The sequence below is a fragment of the Phyllostomus discolor genome, chromosome 6, assembly GCF_004126475.2.
Source record: "Phyllostomus discolor isolate MPI-MPIP mPhyDis1 chromosome 6, mPhyDis1.pri.v3, whole genome shotgun sequence".
NCBI lineage: Eukaryota > Metazoa > Chordata > Mammalia > Chiroptera > Phyllostomidae > Phyllostomus > Phyllostomus discolor.
The window spans coordinates 157,115,788-157,139,542 of NC_040908.2; the positions used below are offsets into that span (position 1 = coordinate 157,115,788).

The 23,755-nt window shown below is 38.8% G+C and overlaps 1 long non-coding RNA gene across 1 annotated transcript; it reads right to left on the reverse strand.

Moving 5' to 3' along the window:
• Nucleotides 1–12,903: 12,903 nt before the first annotated feature.
• On the reverse strand, nt 12,904–15,395 carry LOC118501349. Its single transcript, XR_004903987.1, has 3 exons — nt 15,301–15,395; nt 14,711–14,713; nt 12,904–13,016 (listed from the first exon to the last, which is right to left on the reverse strand). It is a non-coding gene; the product is annotated as an uncharacterized LOC118501349 (long non-coding RNA).
• Between the last annotated feature and the right edge of the window lie 8,360 nt (nt 15,396–23,755).

A 23,755-nucleotide genomic window follows, 5' to 3' on the forward strand; every position in this document is an offset into this window, starting at 1 on the left:
TGAGTTCAGAATCAATCTAATATAGAAATTCTGAAGGATGAATGAAAATGAACAGTCATTTTTCCTATTATTAGGAAAAATAAACTAAGTTCACCTTGTAACTTTTTTTGTTGTTCAGTTACAGTTTTCCTGATTTTTACCCCATTGCTCTCCCCTGTCCCGTACCACCAACCCCCACCTCCCACAGTCAATGCCCCCACATTGTCCATGACCATAAATTCCTTATTAGTATTTTTTGGCTTGCCCATTAATACTAATAAAATTAGTATTTTATTTTTTCCCAATTAACCCCCTACCTCCTCCCCTCTGGTCACTGCCAGTTTGTTCTCTATTGTTTATATTGAAATGGTCTTTGGAAGCTTTTTTATTCTTTTGAAAAGTGAAAAACAAGCTACCTTTGAAAATTTGTTTTGTCCGAAATGATGAGAAAACAATTTTTCTGATGCTTAGAGCAAATTTCTAAGGTTAAAACATTGGAGTTTATTTATTACTCTTTTTATTGTTGTTCAAGTACAGTTGTCCCCAGTTTTACTCCACCATGCTTCCCTGCCGCACGCATCTTTACCTCCCAATCTCAAATCTACACCCTCTGGTTTTGTGCATGTGTCCTTCATACATGTTCTTTGATGGCCCTTCCCCTGTTTTCCCCCAGCATCCCTCTCCTCTGTCCCATCTGGTTATTGTCAGTTTGTTCTTTATTTCAAAATTTTAATGTTTGTTATTGTTGCATACAAAAGATTTTTGTAGCTGCCTTAAGTATTTTTTCTTCAAGATTACTTCTGTTTCTCATTTTGATGCCTGTGCATTTGAAGTTCAGGATGTTTAGATGGGAGATGGTACTATATTTGTTTAAATACACAATCATGGAGCAGTTCTGCTAGGTGGGATGTTGGATATATTCAGAGGTTGGGATGAACCTGAATGGGATAGTTGACAATGAAAAAAGATTCTAGCTGTTGATTAGAGTACAGAATACCATACTAATCCAAGTTGTAAACATATTTTCATGCTTTTCCTCACTAGTCATTATGTGCCTTCTTGCTATTCTTCAAAGAGTAGATGAAGCTTATTTTGACTTCATGACACTGAAGTTTGGGTAAAGAGATGCATTATTTTGCAGAGCAATGTGTTCCCTAAACGTTGCATTCAACTTCAGTACTTTAAATTATAGACTTAATAATGGTTTGTTTTTGAATAAACAAAATTTTGGTTTTCAGTCTTACCTTAAGAAAATTTTTTTCCCTCAGCCTGTAGCCCCTAAAGAACATCACAAACTAGGAAGAAGATGGAATTGCTTTCATTCTATTGTAGGAACATCATCTATGTTTTGTAAGAGTTTTTTCCTAGCTAAAAAAATTAGAACTTTTCTTTTTTAAAAATTTTATTATGTATTTTTTATGCATACCAATAATATATGCAATTCATACCCAGAATATGATCAATATTGAAATTACCTGTGTATATCATTCCTTTCCCTCTTTCCAGAGGTAATCTCAATGTTGAATTCTTTATGAATCATAGTTAAAAATTGTTTAACTGTATATGTATGTATCCTTAAGTTATAGAGTGTACAATTTCATATTCCTTACCTTTATTAAAATTATGCTACATAGGACAAAATTTTCTGAGTCTTTGGTCTGCAATGTTCACTTCCTAAGAAATAAGCATGTTGCCGCATGTCTCTGTAGTCCCACCAGTTCCCTGCTGTGTAGTATTCCACATCTAAATATACCGCATGTTATGAACCCATTTGGCCAGCTCGCTACTCTGTGCTGCTCTGGACATCCTGAAAGACATTACTTTGTGTTAAATAGGCTGTTTGCCTGCTTACTTTTATGGATGGTTACAGTTTTCTCCTAAAGATGTATTATCAGTTACACTCCTGCTTGTGTTTATATGTGTGCATTTGTGTGTGTGAAGAAGTTAAATCTACTTTACAAAGGGCTTTCTGCTGTGATAAAACCAAGTTCTTTTTTTAACACTGAAAACAATGTAAGCTACTTTCGTAATCTGATATGTCATATTTATGATAAAGTCCAAATACTTGTTTACCTATTTGTAGACTCTTTTCTTCTGATTGGTATCTTTTGATATCTGTTAAGATGCCTACTACACAATAGTCTAATTAAAAACAACGCTTTCTCTTTAAAACAACTATTTTCCACATAATTATTATTTTATCCACATAATTATTAAAATAACTTCAGAGGTCTTAGAAACCTACTAAGATTTTGACAGACAGTATATTAAAGGTCTAATTAATTTAGAAAAGAATCCATGTCTTGATCACATTGAATCATTCCTTCTAGGAACATGAAAAATCTCAGTATTTGTTTAGGTTTTTAGATTCAGTTAACTTTTGGAATATTGCTGAGCAGTAATGGCATCAATGACTTTACTTTCCAATATCTTTCTAATACTTTATATCACATTTCTCATTTTATATTGCTTAGCATAGGAAAAAATGATATAATAACTGTGAGTAGAGAAAACCTGGACTTATTCTTAGCTTTAATGGAGATGCCTGTGGGATTTCTCTACAATAATGTGTTCATTAAAAATTAACATCTAAAGTGTCCTCCTAGATACAAGATATCACTCTTGAAAGGAACAACTGGAAACTATTCACAAAGAGTTTATAAGATTAAAGAACTTGAAAAAATAGTGAAGTATCTGGGATTAGCAAGAATGGGACATTATTACTACCCCAGTTATGAAGGACAAAAAGGAATAGATTTATTTTTTCAGAACATGGGAATAACTCTAACAGAAACAGGAGGGTCATTTAACAGGAGCTGTGCCTTGAGTAGAGAGACAGCCATTTCCAAAGTGGCTCATGAGGTAAAGTGGCAGAGGAATTAACACATTGATGTCTCTTCACTCTCTGATCTCCTGTTATTTCCTTCCACTGGCTGAACTTAAAACAGTTGATGACCATTTTACTGGTTAGTTTCTAAGGGCCCAGAATAAAGGGGAAAAGATTAGAGTTGGATCTACAGGAGCAAATGTAGCACATCCATCACACCCAACCCTTTTTGATTCTACTATTCACTTACAACTTTGGAAGGAAAGTAAAAACTCTGTCCCCAACAGAGGAAACATAAAAAGTCCCTTTAACTTTCATACCATCAATAATTTCAGCTCAGACATACTCCCACTTCAAACCTAATTGAAATATGAACCACTTCATATGAATGGTTTTCATATGAAGTAACAGGCGGAAAGATAAAGAATTAAAAAAAATGGTTACGTAAAATAAAACATCCACTTCAGACTAAGGTTTTAGAGCTTGTTATGTGATCAAAATTAACAATGATAACTTCTCAACCACCAATTTTGTATTCCTTTCACTTTCTGTCAATTTCTTGGCTAGTAAGAGAATACTACCCACTTGGGTGATTCACGCCTGAATTACCATGGGAGTCAAATCTATAATGGTTCTGTTTTGTTGTTTTCCCCCATTTCTCTTTGCTTTCTACTGGGCATGGCAGTAGAAGGAGACATTGTATTTCATGCCTTCATTTGTTTGTGGCAACCTGATTTTGTGTCATTAATTAGGACCATGCACTCAACTCACTACAGGGATCTTCCTGTTTCATGAGCCTGGGAAGCCCAACATAACCATGGACATTTTCCATGAAAACCTAATGGAACAATGACTGTGTTCATTGGTAGGAGTATTCCTCTGTGGGCAGTAGGGCTTTTAAACATACCAAGCTCAAACTTCCAAGTAACTCAATCATCAATACCTTAGGTGGGATATCATGTGTAATAGGTGTAAGAATGATGAAGGTCATGCTAGACTCCACAGTTGATTCACTAGTGTTTGTTCATACTGACTACAGGAGAGATGGCCTGATTTAAGCATAGGCATGGCTGAAGTATATACCATATCAGTTGAGATAAGAAATCAACATTGTTTTGTGCTGTCTTTTGTCTCAAGTGGCACTGTCATAAGAGACTTCACCATCCCATTTAATCATTTTATCATGCTGGATACTTCTAAGTAATGGGGAAACTTGTGAGATCAGTGGCATAGACTGTAGTTATTTTAATATATTGAAAGAGCTAAAGAAAATCATGTCTAAATAGCTGGAGGAAAAAAACTATAAAACAATGTCTCAACAGCAAGTGACATATGTCAATAAACATGAAAATTGTGAAAGAGAACACAAATAAATTATGGACAATAATTGTAATAAGAAATGCACTAAACTGGCTCAACAGTATATCTGAGCAAGCAGAAGGAAGTCAGTGAAGTTGAGGATAGGTCACTGAGATGATCCTGTTAGAGGAACGGGTGCATAGAGCTGTTCAGACTTCCCTTTGTCAAATATTAATTTACGATAGAGACGGGTTTATTTCTAGGCTCTTTATTCTGTTCCATTGGCCTATGTGTCTGTTCTTATGCCACTACCAGGCTGTTTTGATTACAGTAGCCTTGTAATACAGTTTGATATCAGGTATTGTGATCCCTCCTACTTTACTCTTCTTTCTCAAAATGATTGCAGCTATTTGGGGTTGCTCATGGTTCCACATCAATTTTTGAAGTGTTTGTTCTCTATCTGTGAACTATGCCATTTGTGCTTTAATAGGTATTGAGTTGAATCTATAAATTGCTTTGAGTAGTATGAACATTTTGCTCATGTTAATTCTTCTGATCCATGACCACAGTATATGTTTCCATTTGTTTGTGTCTCACTTAATTTCTTTCTTCAGTGTTGTGTACTTTTGTGAGTACAGTCTTTTACCTCCTTGGTTAGGTTTATTCCTAGGTGTTTTATTTTCATTGTTGCTATATCAAATAGATTTTTTCCCCCTGGTTTCTGTTTCTGCTGTTTCAGTGTTGGTGTACAAAAGTGAGTTTGATTTCAGAATATGGACTTTGTATCCGATTGTTTTGTGAAATTCATTTATTAAGTGGAGCAGTTTTTTGGTGAGGTCTATAGGATTTTCTATGTACATTATCATGTCATTTGCAAACAATGACAACTTTGTTTCCTCTTTTCCAATTTGATTGCCTTTTATTTCATTTTATTGTCTGATTCTTGTGGCTAGGACTTCCAACAGTATGTCGAATAGAAGTGGTAAAAGCAGACATCCTTGTCTTGTTCCTGATCTAGGGGGAAGCTCTAGGGTTTTGCCAATTTTATATGATGTTGGCTGAGAGTCTCTCATATATGGCCTTTATTACACTGAGGAATGCCCCCTGCATTCCCACTTGGCTGAGTGTTTTTATTATAAATGGGTGCTATACCTTATCAAATGCTTGTTCTGCATCTATTGGTATGATTATGTGATTTTTTGTCTTTGCTTTTGTTTATATGATATATAATCTTTATTGTTTTGTGAATATTGTACCATCCTTGCGTCCCTGGAATGAATCCCACCTGGTCATGGTGTATGATCTTTTTAATGTATTGCTGGTTGCAATTTGCCAATATTTTGTTGAGGATTTTAGTGTCTATGTTCGTCAGTGATATTGGCCTGAAGTTTTCCTTCTTTGTTGTGTCTTTATCTGGTTTTGGGGTTGGGGTGATGCTGGCTTCAAAGAAAGCGTTTGGGAGTCTTCCATTTTCTTGGATTTTTTTGGAATAGTCTGTAAAAATTAGGGTTAGCTCTTCCTTAAATACTTTGTAGAATTCTCCTGTGAAACCATCAGGTCCAGAGCTTTTGTGGTTTGGGAGTTGTTTGATTACTGCTTCAGTTTTGTCAGCTGTTATCTGTCTGTTCTCACTTTCTGCTTCTTCACTGAGTTTTGGAAGATTATATTTTTGTAGAAAGTTGTCCATTTCCCCTAAGTTTTCAAATTTCTTGGCATATAGTTCTTCATAGTAATTTCTTACAATTCTTTATATTTCTGTGGTATCAGTTTTATTCTCTCCTCTTTCATTTTTCTTTGTTTTTATTTGGATCCTGTCTCTTTTTTAATTGATTAGTCTGCTTTAAGTCTTGTTGATTTTTTTTATCTTTTCAAGGAACCAGCTCTTGGATTTATTGATCCTTGGAATTGTGCTTTTAGTCTCTATGTCATTTAATTCTGCTCTGATGTTGGTTATCTCCTTCCTTTTACTTCTCTGGACTGTCTTTGTTGTTGTTCTTCGAGTTCTTGTAGGTGTAGGGTTAGGTTGTTTATTTGAAATGTTCCTATGTTTTTTAGGTAGGCCTGTATTGGTATGAACTTCACTCTCACTTCACTCTCACTCCACTGCCTTCAACTGCTGGCCTTATTGGAGCTCCCTTTCATGTTACTTTGTGTTTCTTCCTTGCTCCCTTTAAGATTCTCTCTTTGTCTTAGAATTAAGCCATTTTAATTATGATGTTTCTTGAAGTCAGCCTCTTTGGGTTCCTCTTGATTGAGATTCTCTGTGTTTCCTGGATTTGTGTGACTTTTTCTCTCATCAAATTAGGGAAGTTTTCCATCATTACTTTTTCAAACAGGTTTTCTATCCCTTGTTCTTCTCCTTCTGGTATCCCTATTATATAGATATTACTCAGTTTCATGTTGTCCCACACTTTCCTTACCACCTCTTCATTCTTTCTGAGTTTCTTTTGCTTTTCTTGCTCTATCTGGATGTTTTTTTTTCTACCTTGTCCTGCAGCTCACTGATTTGAGCTTTTGCTTTATCCAGCCTGCTTGTAATTCCTTCTAATGTGTCTTTTTTTGATGAGATTTTATTTTGTTCATTTCTTCCTGGTTTTTATTTATAGTTTCTATTTCCTTTTTCATTCTGATGTAGTCCTCACTCACTTCTTTGTAGTTGTTTGTGAGTTCCTTGATCATCTTTATAACCATTATTTTAAATTCTATATCTGATACTTTGTTTACCTCCATTTCACTTAGCTCTTTTAGTCTGGAGGCTTCCATTGTGTTTGATTGCATGTTCTTTTTTTGTCTCCCCATTTTAGGTGACTCTTTTTGTTTGTTTCTGCGCTTCCTGATGTTTTGTTTTGCTAGCTGTCTTTGTTGGGTGAACTTCTATGATAGGAATACGATGAGGTTCAATGGCGTGGTGTCTTTGATCCCCTTGTCTGGATGCTCTAGGTTTGCGCTTTTTTTTCTGTTTGTGTGGGCTCTCTTGTTGTACTTGGGTTTTAACCTTTTGGTGGTTTCTCTGGTCGTTGTTTCTGTCCTCCAGCAGGTATACTGATGTTCACAGCTCCTACCTAGTCTTGTATGTGATCAGTGGCAAGGGGTAGGAAAAATGGATGAAGACAGAGGGAGAATAATTTATGGGGTTTAAAGTACCAGCAAGTAGAGAAGATATAGGAGATTCTTTGGATAAGTATAACATTAACTGTGATATTTCACCCAACTAGGCACTTTTTACAAAAGTTGAAAGAGAGATAAGACTCTTGTTAGAGGGGAGAATGATTGTGAGCTGAATCCAGAAAACAGAACAAGGTTAGATGATGAAGTATAGTGAGAATAAAGGATGGAAAGTAGATGTAGTGTGAGAGATAATAGAGTTAACTATGGTGATAATAATGCTCAGGGTTGAAGTGAAGTGGGCTAAGATCAGGGAGAGTTGCTGTGTAGTATGTACAATTGTATGGAACAACAATTATGTACAATAGTACTGAAACAACAATAATATGACAAGAAATACATGATTTGGATAACCAGAATAGAAAGTACCTGATCAAGAGTTGTCTGTTATTGGAACATGAGTGAAGTGAAAGAAGGAAAATTAAAGAGATAATTAAAGAGAGAATAAAGAGAGAATAAGGAAAACCAGTCAAACAATGCAATTAAACAGAGAAAGAAATCAAGAAAAACTAAACATAAAGAAGAGAAATAAAAAAATACTAATAAGTAAAAGTGGTAAAAGTAGTGATAAGATAATAATAATTTACATAAACAGTAAAATCCCAGCTCCATGGGATAGCAAAGTGACACTTTCCTCAGTTTCTCAGTTTTGGGGGTTAGCCTTGTACTGCCACTTTTGATCTGTCCCTGGACCCTTCACAAGTCCCGTCTTATTGTGTTACCTGGGGGAAGGAAAAAAAAAGGAAAAAAAAGGAGAGAGGATCCAGAAAGAAAAAAAAAAATAAGCCTTCTGCTGACTTTAAACCGTTGAGTGAGTTGTGCTGGTCTTCTTAGATGCCACAGGAAGAGGTGGCCTGGGTTTTGCTTTTCTCCCTTCCTATGGTTTTGAGAGGATGGGGACTGGGTTTGGGTTGCAATATTCACAGTTTCCTGGCCTCTGCTGGCCCAGGTCCTCTGTGAGCTGCCGGGCTCAAATTAGCCATTTGGTTTTTGGGCACACAATGTGAGACAATCTTAGACATGGAGTCTGATACAAGTGAGGTGCGTGGTTCTGCTCACTGTCTTTGTGCTCTCTGTTCCCTGCACAATGGCTGGGACATAGAATCCACTCCATTGACTTTGTCACTTTTATTCTTCAATTCTTGATCTATTGGTATGAGTTTCAGTGATGAGTTTTGATGAATTCTTTTTAGATTAAATTTATGTGCATAGTTGCTACCAATATTCATTCTTCTTTGATATTTGCTACAAATATTTCCCTTATGTTATTTATGCTACAATTATGGGTGTTCTTACATTAATATGTTATATTTTCATATTCTTTCACTTTTGGATTTCTTCTATCACTTCAATCTTGGAAAGTGCCATTTTCTTCTTAAAAAATTTTATCAATTATGGCAGATCCTGGCCGGCAGGATCCGTGTATGTTGTGGCTGCTCGTGAACAAATACACACAGACCCGGTGATAGGGGACAAAGCTCAAACACCTCCTGCAGAGATCAACAACCCCTCGATGCCCCATAATGTTCCCTTGAGGCGTGTCCACATCACATGGAGGGACATCAAGGCTCTTAATGCTGAGGCTGAGGATATTCTTCCTGAAACAAAAGTAGAGGACACCCCAGAGAACAGGTTTATCACTTACCTGGTCTTACTGTCAGCAAATTCAGCAAAAACTTTACTTTTGATTGCTATCATACTTTGCTGTTGGGGAGCAGAGTTTAGCTATTGAAGCTAATTCCTCTTATATTTATTGGGGCCACATTATTGATCCACCAGTATTTAATCTACATACCTAGTGGAATGTTGAACCTGCATTTTCCACTAATGATACTCAGTGGACTGGAGGAGTGTGGATGCCCCCTGATGGCCCACTGGAAGAAAAGAGACACTGGTTACCAGTGCTGAGAAATACTATTTATGCTGCTGAGCACTTACCAGTTTGTTTTTCTGTCCTTCTTAACGCTTTATGCTTTCCTTTAAAGGAGCAACTTTATGCTGCAAACAAAGAGCAGCACAGTGATTACTATCAGCTTTCCTTGGTAGACACAGTTGGCCTATGTACCCATGAGGTGGTTTATCATACTTCCAACCCCCCTCCAGTTCCTCCTTGTACCTTAGACACTAGTAATGGTTCAGTCTTCTGGTCTTTATGCTGAGGACCAAATGCCACCATTGCTTTTCTCCCCAAAAGCCCTTTTGTAGTGGAGAATTGGGGAGCTAACTGGAGAATATTAGCTAAGCTGGAGACAACAACAGTTTCAGCTCAGCCTCAAAAACTATATACTAATATATGGTGGCACCGGGGCACCTATTATCAGAATTGTTTCTCCCAAACATACAAGCTTATGGCATTATAACTCTTGGATAATGGGCTTGCCTTTTATTACTAAGAAGCATTTGTATATAATAATTGGTTGTGACCCTAAAGATCTTCTGGGATGTTCCTACCAGACTGACCCTCCAGAACAAGATTGGGTCATGGTCTGTACTTCTCACCCCTATCTGTTTTTAGCAACCCCAGGGACAGCCCAAGTCTTTTATAATGAATCTGCAAAGATTTATTTTCTGCATGTCACTGCAGGTTCCATATATGCCAGCTGCCTTACCCATCCCAGTATTACTCAGTTAAATCTCACTATGGTTTATATTGTTAGAAGAGAAACTCAAATATGGGTGCCAGCTGATGTAACCAGAGAGTGGGAGGATCCTAATGGCACAGTAGCGCTGAACGATGTGCTGGCCTCTGTACAAGTCTGACAATTCGTTGGCACCCTAATTGCGCTCATTGTCTCTGCTATAGTTGTCGCAGCTACTGCTGCCACAGCAACCACTGCCCTCGTTAACTCAGTTCAAACTGCTTATACCGTGGATGTTCTCTTAACCAATACTGCTTTAGAAATGATTCAACAGGCCCAGATTGATCAAGAGATCCTGATTTGCCTCTCTGTGGTTGAATCAGCCCTGAAGTGGATCGGTGAATGCCAGGACACACTAGTGACCCGCCAGCAGCTGACCTGTGACCCCTGGGTTTGCCAAGTTGTGCTTCACTCCCCTCCCGTGGAATTCCAGCCAACATTTCTGGAGCGATATTCAACATTGTCTAAGAGGGGCTTTTCCTACCAATTTAAAAGGACAAATTGATAAATTGCAGCTAGAATTACATCAGCAGCTGCAGGACATTCAGCGCTTGACTAAGCAGGAGGTTTTTAAAAACCTCCATGCCAGTATCAGCTGGCTACCCCCAAAAATTGGTTTGATGGGCTTAATCTGAGAATGAGGGTCTTTGGAGACCTTGGTTGCTTATTGACTATTGTAATTCTCTGTGTACTTCGCTGCATTCGCAAATTATTTTCCAAGGGTCATGTGAGAGACCAGCAAGTGGCAAGCTTTGTGGGACCTATAGCTGTCCTAACTAAAAACATGTAGGAAACCGTTTCATGTGTTGTGGAAATGTAGCTCAGCCCTTATGTGGAAGACCAGTGAGGTGCATGTTGGCACATAGGACCATGCCCGTGGATAGGTTTTCCCGTGTGGAATCAGGCCTGCATTGTACCTAGGCTGCTATGAGGCTTGCTTTTGCTAAGACTCCCTCACCCTGAATTGAGACAGCAAGGGCTTACTGAAGCTTCCTAAAATCTGAGCTAAACCTCCAAGTATGGAGTGTTAACAATCCAACTGCTTTTCCCTTTACATTTGCAAATATCCTTCTTCTTTGATATGATTAGCAACATCCTCTCCTTTGTTGTCTCTAAAAGGTAATCACCTAATTCGAACCTGTGCATAGTAAATGAGGACTACCATCCTTGTAATGTACCTAGGAAAACAATAAAAGCCTGTCCAGGCAGGGGTCCCGGCTCTCTCTCTCTGACTTAGAGAGCGGTCATGGCATCTCTTTTTTTTCCACAGGATTCCTGTTGTCCTTCTCTGTTGGCGGACCCAGACCCATGAGTGACACTGTGGGTATCCGATTTCCTTCTGGTTGTTTAGGGTCATCTGGTCTGTCAGTTGTTTGGTTCTCGCCTTCAGGTAGCAGAGCTTGGTATCTATTCCACTCATGACAAGGTTTTATTCTTTTTGCTGGTAGCCAGACAGGATCTTTAGGAATAGAAACACATGCATACCCTCTTTGACATGTTAAGAGATCTACAGGGTCCTGCCAAGAGCCATCTCCCAAAGGATCTCTATATAAAACCTGAGGGTAAGGCGGTTTTGACTCCTTTATCTGAAAATGTTTTTAAATTGGAATATGGAGTGATTGATCACAATTTAGAAAATTATAGGTAAACATGGCTAACAGTCAAATTTTGGGGAGAGGACTCATAACTTTCCTTTTTTTGTTGTTTTTTAAGAAGATTTTTAAAGGTATGAGGAGCCCATTCTACAATGGCCTGACTGGTTGGATTGTAAGGTATTTCTATTTTATGTTGGATATTCCAATGCTGCAGAAAAACCTGAGTAGAATAGGCAAGGTATCCAGAGCCATTATCAGTTTTAATTTGCTGAGACTGTCCTAAATGACTAAAGGCCTCAAGCCAATGGGCTTGTATATTCTTAGCAGATTCTCCTGCTAAAGCAGATGCATGTAGGGCACCAGAATACGTATCAATAGAAATATGAATGTATTTGAATTTTCCAAAGGGAGGGTAAGGAGTGACATCTGTTTACCAAATTATTTGAGAACTTGGTCCTTGAGGATTAACTCCTGTAGATGGGGGTGCCTTGCTAAGGGCTTGGCGATCAGGACATTCTTTAATAATTTGCTTAGCTTGGGAGTGAGGAATGTCAAATTGCTTTCGTAGCACCTGGCTGTTTTGATGAAAAAACTGATGAGAAGCCTCTGCTCGCTGAAATGCAGTAAGGACACCAACTAAAGCATCTATCTGCCTTATTGTTAACATCCACCAGGGGGCCAGGCAGGCCTGCATGGGATCAAATATGAGTAATGAAGAGGGGGTGTTCTCCTATGTCAAGGAAGGACTGTAGGGTCAAAAATAGGTTAAGTAGATTGGGGTGGATAGAAATCTTAATTAATGCCTGATTTAAATGCAGAATAGTATAAACAATATATCCTGAGTCACAGACTATATTCAGAGGTTCCTGGGGCCATTGCCACAGGGCCATGATTGCAGCAAAAAGCTCCGCCCTTTGAGTAGAGGAATGTCCTGAGGATGCAAAATTTCTCCAGTTTTTTCCTCTTGCCAGGCAATAGCAGCCCATCTGGTTTTTCTGGACCCATCAAGAAACACAGTTCTCCCTGGCTAGCATAGCTCAGTGGATTGAGCCTGGGCTGCAAACCAAAGTGTCGCAGGTTCGATTCCCAGTCAGGGCACATGCCTGGGTTGCAGGCCATGGCCCCCAGCAACCACACATTGATGTTTCTCTCTCTCTCTTTTTCCCTCCCTTTCCTCTCTAAAAATAAATAAATAAAATCTTTAAAAAAATTCTAGTTAGTTGTCGCTGTTGAATATGCTGATTTATTATAGTTAATTCTTGTAGGACTTTGGAGGACAATTCTCTAGGGGAGTTAAGATCTGAGTCCCCTTTAAGGGTGTGAAATAAATGAGTTAATTGTTGGGTGGGTATTCCAAGGCTGGGCAGCACCCAGTTGATTGCTCCCAGGAGAAGTTGGAGGCAGTTAAGAATCAAATCTTTGGGTGGATTAATTTGAAGGACTTGGGGCTGAATTGTCCTATTAAAAAGGATATAGCCTAAATATTTCCAAGGTTCTGAATGCTGGATTTTTCTCTGGAGCAATTACTAACCTAGCAGAGGCCACAGAATTTTTAAGAAAAGAAGCAGTTTTTGGTAAAATATCTTGTGAAGGAGCTGTGATCAGGATGTCATCCATATGATAGATAATTGAATCAGGGAATTGATCTCTTACTGGCTGAATGGCAGCATGAACAAAATACTGGCAAATAGTTGGGCTGTTAAGCATTCCCTGAGGCAAAACTTTCCATTGAAACCTCTGTAAAGGCTGAGAATTGTTAATGGCCGGGAAGGAAAATGCAAAAAGCTCCAGATCTCTTTCAGCTAAAGGGATTGTAAAGAAAAGAATCCTTTAGGTCAATAACCAAAAGTGGCCAATCCTTTGGAATGCAGGCTGGATAAGGGATTACTGGCTGTAGGGGGCGCACAGGCTGGAAGGATTCATTGATTCTTCTTAGATCATGAATAAGCCTCCATTTGCCAGATTTCTTCAGTACAACAAAAATAGGCATATTCCAAGTTCTGTTAGAGGGTTCAATATGACCTGCTTCTAATTGTTGTTTAACTAGAAGGTGGGTCTGTTCAACTAACTCTCCTTTAAGTGGCCACTGAGCAACCCATACTGGCATATTGGAGAGCCAGGTAAGCGGTAGGGGAGTTGTAAGAGCAGTGGCAACTAGGGAAAATGCGGCAGAGAGATTTGCATCCCCCACTGAGGAGATCATGGCCCCAAATATTAAGGGGCATAGGTAGGGTATATGGTCGAATTCTCCCTACCTGTCTTTCCGGTCCATAGCATTTAAGAGACCATACACTGACTTGTGGTTGAGAAATTCCTCCAACACCTGTGACAGGCATTTCACTCTCTGTTAGAGGCCATTTTGGAGGCCCAAACTGATTTGAAATAACAGAAATGTTGGCTCCCGTACCTATGAGGTGGTGAAAGGTCTTACCGTTTATGTTTATTTGTAATTTTGGTTTATTTAACTTAATTGACTCTGACCAAAAAACTGATTGATTGTCTGTACTGCCGAAGCATCCATCCCCCCTCACTGTATTTTGAGTCTTTGAGATTACGCAGGGGTGTAGGAGCAGCTGGGCAATACGAGTTTGGGCAGGACTAATATGATAGCCAGAAGCTTTAAGCATGATTTTAATTTCCCCTTGATAGTCAGAGTCAATGACCCCTGGCTGAACAAAAATACCTTTGGTAGTAATACTGGATCTCCCTGAGATTAGACAGACTGTTTCTGGGGGTAGAGGTCCCCAGACACCAGTGGGAGCTACAATTACTTGATCCTGTTCCTTTAAGATGAGCTTGTTGGTTGTGACCAAGTCCAACCCTGTGCTTCCTTGGGTGGCTGCACGAAGGTCAGAAACCGTGCATTTCCTTGAATTCCCTGGTACTGAGTGCTGTTCTGAAAGCTCTAATTGGGGTTGGGGGCACTGGAGCAGGCGCCCCCTTGGAAGTTTCCCTGAATAGGTTGGCTGTTTTTGTCACATTTAGAGCAGCGTTCCTTTGCCCAATGTCTGCCTTTGCCACAGTGCGAACAATCCTTGGGGGGAAACCTGTCCTTACTTTTTCCCCTTTTTGATGCGGACAAACAGGCCTTGAGCAGGTGACTGGGCTTTCCATAATTGTAACATCTGGGATCTTCCTTAATTGCAGCAGCTAAGAGAGGGGCCTTATGCAGCTCTGTGCCCACATCTTGGCAAGCCTTAATAAACTCACTGATGTCTCTGGTAGTAGCTTGCAGTGGTCTTAAAATGGCCCTGCAGTCTTTGTTGGCATTTTCATAAGCTAGCTGCCACAAGAGAGATTTGGCTGCTCTGTCATTATCTATTTGCCTATGAATAGTTTCTTGGAGGCAATCAATAAAGTCAATATATGCCTCCATAGCACCCTGATGGATATTGATAAAGGACAAAGTTTCCCTGGCCTGAGAATCAGGCACAGCCCTCATGGCTTGGAGAGCAATTTGAGCACTTTGATTCAAAGCATGAGGATCAAGCCTGACTTGAGCCGCATCAGTGGCAAAGTCACCAGACCCAACCAGCATAGGGAGGGTAACAGGATTATTCATTTGTGCATTCTCTGCTGCTTTGTGGCCAGCTCACTGATAGTGCTCTGAATGCCAGACAGTGAACTGAGCTGGGGTTAAGACTGTCCTGGCCAGGACAGTCCAGTTACAAGGGGCCGTTTTATAGCTGTCAGTGATGGCTTGAAGTAGCCTGTTAGTATAAGGAGACTTAAGTCCATTTTCTCTAATGCTCTTTTTTAGATCCCTGTGAAGGGAAATAGGAAGGGGCTCATGGACGTTTCTTTGACCCTTGACTATAATGGGGAAAGCCGAAAGGGCATCTAAATCCCCAGCCTCCGCTGTCTGCCGAAGGCATCTTCGAATGGCCCTAATTTATAGCTGTCTAAATTTTCTGGCTCTCTTGGTGATAAGTCATCCCGCAAGGAGGAACCCTCCCAGAGTTGACGTAAGGAGTGACGGCTACGATGCTGGTCCTCCGGTGGGGCTGTAGGCAGAACTTTCATAGCTGGTTCTTCCACTACACCATATATGAATTCCTCCTCTGAACTAGACTCCTTATCTTCCTCTGTAGCTAGTTCCAGTCTCTTAGTCCATATGGGCATGAGAGCAGTCCCGACTAGCCCCTAAGTTATTAAGTTTTGAGCTTGGATAGAAACACCACTGCCCTGTAAAGATTTTAACTTATCGCCTGCATCTTCCCAAACCTCGGATATCTAAGATTCCCTTGTCAGGAAAAGCAGGGTAGTATTCCTTCATAGTTAGTAAAAGCTGAATGAGATGTCTTTCCTTTACCTTCTAACCCGCTCCCCGGAGGAGTTGTTGTAACACCTGCGGGGAAACTTCCTGCTCTTTAGGTAAACCAGAGCCCATTCTTGCTATTAAAAGGCTCCTTTAAACTTTTCAATGGTTGTCTTTTCAGATTCCGCCGCCTGCGCTGAACCCTAACTAGGCAGCTATTAAAGGTTATATGTAGTCGGATATGCTGTTAGTGAAACAGGGAGATGGGTACCGGACTTTCTGAGTACCCTAGCCCTGCTTATGGGTTTTTGGTCCTCCCCAAGCATTTAGGACTGCAAGGGTGGGGCTCGAAGCGCTAGGTGACCGAACTTTATGAGCCAGAAGTTAGAGTAAGTTGTTTTGGAGGTCCCTATAAGGCCCCTGCACGTCTCGGGAATTGATCCCAGACACCCTGGCAAGGTTCTGACTCTCGTGGGAATGCCTGATTTCTCGGGAGGAGAGGAGGAAGTGCCTTTTATCTTTGGAGCTTGGCGATTGCCAAAAGCACTCACACAAAACCTGTGACTAACACTAAATTCTTCTGGAAAGGGATCTTTGGAGTCCAGTTGAAATCGAAACACTACTTACTAAATGCTTTTCCTTATGCAGGCAGATGGAGGGAAAAGGGCAAAATCAAAAGGACCCCAAGAGGCAGCTTGAAAGAATTTGCTGAAATGCTTTTAAAATATCCCTGTAACTAGTTGCTGTTTTTAAAAGCTGATTAAAGGGAAAGTCTTTGCTCTTTCTCCCAAGCCTAGAGCTAGTTGGGGTCATGCCACGGGATGGGCTTGTGAGTGTCTTCCACAAAAGGGCTGAGCTACATTTCCACAACATGCGAAATGGTTCCCTACAATCAATTATAAACAGCTTATTTTTTAAAATGACTTTGAAAAAAAATTTTAACCCATATAGAATTTATTTTATGATGAAAAAATATCTAAGCTTATTTCTCCCAAATAGGTAAAATAATTTATTTAATGATTCATTCTATTAATAATTAAAAATTTTCTATTTACTATGTCAAATTTTACACACCTACAGGGTTTAATTTGAGGGCTGTTTCTCCTTGTGCTCTTTGTCCTCCTCGTCCTCCTTCTGTTAGTTCTGGGAAAACCTGACTGAATGATTCTTTTGGTGTGGACTGAGGTCACTCTGTAGTGTTCAGCTGATTGCTGGGCATTTAAGGAGGGTCCAAGATGACTTTGTTCATATGAATGGTGCTTAGTAGGGATGGTTGGGATATTATGCTGTTGATCTGGGTCCTTCATTCTTTTTTTTCCATGTAGATAAAAAACTGTATAGACAAAGTCTCTCCAGTGACATTGGCAGACTTGTTAAAGGGCAACTCAGGGCTCCCAGAGGGAGGTGGCAGAAGCTGTCAGGCCAGTTAATATCTCATCCCATCCTGACATCAGCTTGAGGTTCAGGGTTGCAAGTGGGAAACCAGACTGCATGGCACATCATAGGAAACAACCAACCAAAGGAAAAGGTGCCCCACAGAATGAGAGAAAATATTTGCAAATCATATATTTCACAAGGGGTTATTATCCAAATTAGATGAGGAACTTTTATAACTCAGTAGTAAAATCCCCTAAATAACCTGGTTAAAAATAGACAAAAGACCTGAATATCCATTAAAAATATTTTTTGTTATTCTATTAGTCGACTCAATTTTTTTTCTTTTGCCCTCCTCTACCCTGCCCACTTCCCACCTCCTGCTACCACAGTCATTCCCTACCCTGTTGTCCATGTCTGTGGGGCATTCATACATGTTCCTTACTAGTACCTTCTCCTTCTTTGCATCCTTATCCCCCTCCCACCTGTCCTCTGTTCACCTTCAGTCTGTTCCATGTTTCCATGCCTCTGGTTCTATTTTGCTTGTTAGTGTATTTTGTTCATTGGGTACCTCTTGTAGATCAGATCATATGGTAATTTGTCTTTCACTGCCTGGCTTATTTCGCTTAGCGTAATGTACTCCAGTTCCATCCAAGCTGTCAGAAAGGGTAGGAGCTCCTTCTTTTCTTCTGGGTCAAAACTGAGCAACAATAAGAAAAGGCAGTTCTGTTTTTAGGTTTTTAAGGACATTCCATATTGTTTTCCACAGTGGCTACACTAGTCAGCATTCCCACCGACAGTGGACTAGGGTTCCCTTTTCTCCACAGCCTCCCCAGCACTTGTTTGTTGATTTATTAGTGATGGCCATTCTGACAGGTGTGAGGTGGTATCTCATTGTGGTTTTAACTTGCACCTCTGATGGCTAGTGGTGTTGAGCATCTTTTGGTATGTCTATGTTCACAGTAGTGCTACTTATGATGGTGTGGCAAAGTCACATTGCAGAACAGCACGTGGGATGAGAGATTATATTTGTTTTGTGGGAATACAGTTGTTCTCATTTCCAAAACAGCATGCTCTCAGTTTTATTCTGATTGAGTTGAATGTAGAGATCAATTTGAAGTGAATGACATCTTAACAATTTTGAATTTTCTAATTCCTGAATATAATATACCCAACTATTTAGGTGTTCAAATCTTAATTCTGAAGAGATCTGTAGTTTTTAGATAAGGATCATGCTCATCTTTTCCTAAGTATTTATATTTACAGATGCAATTTTAAAAGGTGCTTTAATTGTCTTTATTTACCAATTGTTGTTGATGCTAGTATATAGAAGTGCAATTAAATAATTTTTTGGACCTTGAATTTTTACAGACTTGCTAAATTTCCATACTATTTCTAGTAATCTCTGAAGGTTATTTAGTGTTTCCCATGACATAATCATCTACAGAAAAGGATGGTTCATTTTTAGGAGATAGAGGAGTACTTAGCTTATCAATTTCTTTGAGTCATTTCAGCAGGTTGTGTTTTTCCTATACTTCACCCATTTCCTCTAAGTTATCAAATTCACTGAGTTAGCATTTTTCATAACTATAATTGCTTATTCTTTTAATTTTATTTCTATTCATTAATTTTATTTTTGACTTCACATGGAAGATTTTATTTTCAGTCCTTACCCACAGTAGACTGTAAGTGCCCTTGTAGTTTCCCTGAAATAAGAGGGTAAATGGTTCTAGTCTCGTTTATACAGAATGAGTTGATTTTGAGGGTCCTAAGTTTATTTTATTTTTTCCACATTGTGTTTTCGTTTTTAAAAATTAAGTTAATTGGGGTGACATTGCTTAATAAGATTATGTAGGTTTCAAGTGTACATTTCTATGATACATGTTCTGTATGTTGATTGCTTTGTGTGCTCACAACCCAAAGTCAAATCTTTTTTAAATATAGATTTTATTTATAATAAAATCTTTATTAGAGAGAGGGGAAGGGATAAAGAAAGAGAGGGAGAGCAACACTGACCAGTTGCCTTCCTTAACACCCCAACCAGGAACCTGGCCCTCAGGAAAGTCATGTGCCCTGACTCAGAACAGAACCGTGCAGCTTTCATTTTGTGGGATGACACCCAACCACTGAGACATATTGATCAGGGCTAAAGTCAAATCCTTTGTTGCCATGCTTTTGGCCTCCTTTACCCTGTATGAGGGATCTGAATGATGTTCAATATGCTTTTATTTCTGATATTAGTAATTTGGCTTTTTTCTTTTATTTAGTTGGTGCTATGTACCAACTTTTGGCTGTTTTACTTTTCTTTGCTTCTATTTTATTGATTTTAAAAAACCTTCTCTTTATTATGTCCTCCCATAGCATATTTATGTATAAACTGTTTCCATTTCATTAGTGAGCTTTATTATGCTACCTCATGCTCTTGGGAATGACTTTCTGACATCACTTATGACCTAAAGGGCATTTGTGATGCCATTAAATTGTGTCTCTGTGAAAATCCAATGGCCTCCAGTAGTTTTCTTTCCAATGAGCTGCATGTGATTCCTGCAATAGGGAATTACTGAGTCTCTAATTCAAGTTTTCAAAACAGGATTTTTGGATTCGGCTTCTGCCAAAGTCTCCAGGCTTCAAATATTCATATAGTAGACCCTACTGAGAACATCTGAGCACTAGCATTATGGGGTTCCAATGACATTGCATGAAGAACTTTTCATTTAAATCCTCCGGAGTCAGAGTTCTTTCTTTCTTGTTATATACTAGGATGTGAGAGAGATAGTAATGGATTAGGTAGGATTTGTAGAACTCTCTAATGGTCATGGACCATGTCATTCCCATATATTTGCCAGATTGCTGTGGGCTTGGTATTTTGGCTAGACTGAACAGTCATAGTTGATGAAAAACAGTTTTACCATAGCTCCCACATCCTCCCAAGCTTCTTCCTTTAAGAAACTCTTATGATGTTATAAGTGTAACATCTTAACATATTTAGAGTATGTTCATATCTAAATTCCCTTTCCAAACATCACAATAGATATGGCTTATAGAGAATCACTGTGTATTATTGCATATTTTGAGGCAAGACTTGTATCAGTTAATATTTTCAGTGTATTGTGCTTATTGATGCATATAAATTCAGCTTCTGGGCTATTGTAATCATAGTTGGATCTGGCAAACATCTATCACTCAGATAAAGGGAAAGCATTAGTAGTTCTTTGCATTCACCTGGAAGGAATGTGGAGAATTGAAGCAATGCATGTATTTGCTCTCCAGTTCTGAGTCCTAATTTAGTCCAGAGTAATCTTATCATATCAGACAGTTCTTCTAAATCAAGGATATCTTCTCCATATTATGCCTCTTAACCTGAAGAGAAGAACAGTGCTTAGATGTGCCCTTTAAATCTTAGAAGTAATGTGTATAACACTTGGGGTTGCTAGATATTGTCCATTTCTTTGTTAAGCTGGAAAGCACCAACTTTTGGTGGGCTTAGCACATAATTAAAATCTTCAGCTGGTTCAGATAGGTATTTAATGTCTCCTTATCTAAGGCCCTTATGACAATATACGTGGAGGTGGAGATGCTCAGTGAAACCACAGTAAACCTCCCTAGGGAAATTATAGTGGAAGCTATCACAGACTTGATGTAGAGGCAGGCTATTATTGGAAAATAATTCCTTTCTTGTAACAAGTTACTTGATAGTAGGCTGAAAATAAAGAACTGAATAAATGGACTAGAAATCACTGTGATTCGGCTGAAATGGATTCAGGCCTTCAGAACTACACAGCTGTCATTACTTGTCCATTCAGGAATTGAAACATCAACTTCCATAAATCCCCCAAGCCCTCACTTCTCTGTCTCTGAGCTCTGGGCCTCTAAAATGTAGCAGAGGCGTTCAAACTTTTGGCATCTCTGGGCCACCCTGGAAGAAGAATTGTCTTGGGCCATACATTAAATACACAAACAGTAATGCAAAGTGATGAGCAAAAAATAAAACGTTTTAAATAAACTTACGATTTTGTTTTGCACTGCATTCGTAGCCATCCTAGGCTGCACATGGACTGTGGGTGGCAGTTTGAACACCCCTGGCAGTAAGGATGTTGTTTTCTAGGGATATGGCTGATAAAGGGACCCAAGACTGGTTCTCCTTTTAGTTGGGTTTAAATAACATTTTCCTTACTTAAAGATTTCCTAAAATGAAACCCATAAATTTTTATTCACTTTATTTAATTTTTTTTCAAAGCACAGGGTGTTCATCTATTTGTCTGTGTGTTATTCTTTCTTGGCAAGACCCAAATCTTTTTCTCTAAGGATTGTTCTAGGGGAGAAAACTGTCATTACTTCATTTGAATTTGTTCCAAATATTCTAATAAACTAATCTACAATGACCTTACATTCTCTTTTCTTTAAAACAGAAGTGATATAAAAAGTCAGAGAGGCTGGGTCTGCCCATAAATATGGAGGAATTATTTTTCTTTTCTTTTTTTCCCCAATGTTATTTTAATCATTGTTCAAGTACAGTTTTCTGTCCTTTACTCCCATCTCAGCCCACTCACCCCTTGCTCCCCACCTCCCTTCTATTTCCACCCCCCCTAGTTTTTGTCCATGTGTCCTTTATATTTGTTCCTGTAAACCATTCTCCCCTGAAATTCCCCTGAAATTCCCTCCCCTCTTCCCTCTGGTCTCTGTCAACCTGTTCTCTATTTCAGTGTCTTTGGCTATATTTTGCATATTTGTTTGTTTTGTTGTTTAGGTTCCTGTTAAAGGTGAGATCATATGGAATTATTTTTCTGATAGAAATACCTGAGAGATTTCTGGAAACTCAACTTAGTGCTAAGCTGAAGTTTATTTTCAACTGGTATCCAATTCTTTAAATGTTTCCTTGTTATATTTTTCCTTGGCATAAACATCTCTCATTGCTTATAGAAACTTGTATAAGGTCCCAATTTTCTGCGATGAAGTTGGGGAGAGGAAAAGACATACATTTAATTAGGGAAAAGGTGCCTTTAGGGATACACTGTTCGAGTGACTAAAAGGTGGAAGAGTTCTACTACCTGGGAGAGTGCCCAGTCATTGGCTATTTGAGGAAGATAAATCCCAGCATTTGTCTCGTTAATTACAGAGATTAATGGTCAGAGACATAAATGCTATCCTAAGTCCTCATAGGAAAGTACTTTTTGATTACCTTACCATAATTGACTTAGGAGAAGTACGTTGAAATAACTACTTTCAATATTTTAAAATTTCTGGGGATTTTGTACTGGCGAATGATGGATTTGGCTAAGTTAATTTCCACAAATTCAGCCAGTTTTTACATTGCCATGGGAACACAGCATCTTTGTTTTTCTCTGAAGTAATTTTCCTAGCAGGTGAGAATGTTCAAGTATTTTACAAGTAAATATTTATGGTTTATTTAAGTGTCTTTGTATCCTAGATATCTGTGTTGGATACTGCAACCCTTGTCTGAAAGACTGAGGTGATGGGGAGTCTGTGTGGACACATGGGAAGTGTGGCTATTTGAAGCTATTTCCACATCTACTGATCACTGTACATTACTCAGTGTTCCATGGTCACTCATAGATACAGGAGGTACCCACAGTCACTGCTGATGAAAGAAGCACTGATTTCAAAGACTAAGGGAAGGACCTGAGGTGAGTTCTTAGAACAACCAAAACTCATACAACATATTTAAATGTTGCTAATGTCTTAAATATACACATTTTCATCGGAATAAATCTGAATTAAGAAAATTAAGCTAGCAAAATAGGGAAATGAACCAGAATATAGGTAATGTGTTTGGTTTCTAGCATTGGAGTATAACAGGTGTTTCTTGTTTGTTTTGTTAAATAACAAAGAGAAACATGGAATGCATTCCAGATGAAATAATGGCTTCATAGTGTTGGTTCATGGGCTATTATATTTTAAATGGTAAATTAACATTTCTAATTATTCTAACACCTTTGATCAGAGAATTTATGGCACATCATCTGTATACAGCATTGTGTGTTTACCACCAAAACTCAGATCTTTTTCCCTCACCATATATTTGACCACATTTACCCTTTACTACTCTCCCTCCTACCCTCTGGGGTAACCACCATACTGTTGTCTGTGCCTATGAGTTTTTGTTTGTTTTTTTTTCTTGTTTATGTGTTGCTTTCAGTTTTCTTTCCCACATCTGAGTGAAATCATATGGTCCTTGACTTTTTCTGTCTGACTTATTTCACTTAGTAAAATCTCACGGTCCTTCCATGTTTCTGCAATGGCAGGGTTTCATCTTTTCTCATGGTGGAGTAGTATTGTGAGTATGTGCCCCATCTCCTTTATCCAGCCACCTACTGAGGGACACTTTGGTTGTTTTCATGTCTTGGTCACCATGAAAAGGGCTGCAATGAACATAGGGGTGTATATATCTTATGTCATTCCCCAAATTTAATTTAAAATAATGAGAAAATTTAAAATTATAACATAGCAAATGCTTTAAAATGGGGAGAAATAATTTCCTGTTGTATTCTAGAAGCTTGATAAGAGATTTTGGATATTTTATTTTGAAATATTTAAATTATACTTTACATTCAATATTATTCTGCACTAGTTTCAGGGCCATAGCATAGTGGCCACACAA